We start from the raw sequence: 1,278 nt of genomic DNA, 5'->3' as shown, positions 1-1,278 counted from the left end.
ATGCCATACTATACTATGCCATTTTTATGACTTTTTATGCCATACTATACTATTACATTTTTATGCCTTACTATACTATGACATTTTTATGACTTTTTATTCCTCACTATACTATTACATTTTTATGCCATACTATACTATGCCATTTTTATGACTTTTTATGCCATACTATACTATTACATTTTTATGCCTTACTATACTATGACATTTTTATGACTTTTTATTCCTCACTATACTATGACGTTTTTATGACTTTTCATGCCTTACTATACTGTTTTGTTTTTATGACTTTTTATGCCTTACTAAACTATGTTGTGTTTATATAGTATACTTTACTATTTCGTTTTTATGACTTTTCATGCCTTACTATACTGTTTTGTTTTTATGACTTTTTATGCCTTACTAAACTATGTTGTGTTTATGCCTTACTATACTATTTCGTTTTTATGACTTTTTATGTCTAACTAAACTATGATGTTTTTATGCCTTACTATACTATGTCGTTTTTATAAATTTTTATGCCATACTATTCTATGCCATTTTTATGACTTTTTATGCCATACTATACTATTACATTTTTATGCCTTACTATATTATGACATTTTTATGCCTTACTATACTATGTCGTTTTTATAAATTTTTATGCCATACTATACTATGTTGTTTTTATGAATTTTTATGCCATACTATGCTATGACCTTGATATACTATGACACGCTAATAGGTCAACATGGTGTTATAGTGGTTAGTGTTGTGGCTTCATACTCATAATGTTGACGGTTCAAATCCCATACCAGGGGCGTTTTCTTTAATGCCTTACTATACTGTTTTTTTTTTATGACTTTTTATACCTTACTAAACTATGTCGTGTTTATGCTTTACTATACTGTTTCGTTTTTATGACTTTTTATGCCTTACTAAACTATGATGTTTTTATGCCTTACTATACTATGTCTTTTTCACCAGTTTTTATGCCTCACTATACTATGTCGTTTTTATGACTTTTTATGCCTTACTCTACTGTGTCATTTTTATGACTTTTTATGCCTTACTATACTATGTCATTTTTATGACTTACATACAATGTCTTTTTCACCAGTTTTTATGCCATACTATACTATGCCATTTTTATGACTTTTTATGCCATACTATACTATTACATTTTTATGCCTTACTATACTATGATATTTTTATGACTTTTTATTCCTCACTATACTATGACGTTTTTATGACTTTTCATGCCTTACTATACTGTTTTGTTTTTATGACTTTTTATGC

Source organism: Seriola lalandi, unplaced genomic scaffold (assembly GCF_002814215.2).
Source record: "Seriola lalandi dorsalis isolate HSWRI2012SDOR001 ecotype SW California unplaced genomic scaffold, Sedor1 jcf7180002054801, whole genome shotgun sequence".
Classification (NCBI taxonomy): domain Eukaryota; kingdom Metazoa; phylum Chordata; class Actinopteri; order Carangiformes; family Carangidae; genus Seriola; species Seriola lalandi.
This window is presented reverse-complemented; position numbering follows the sequence as displayed.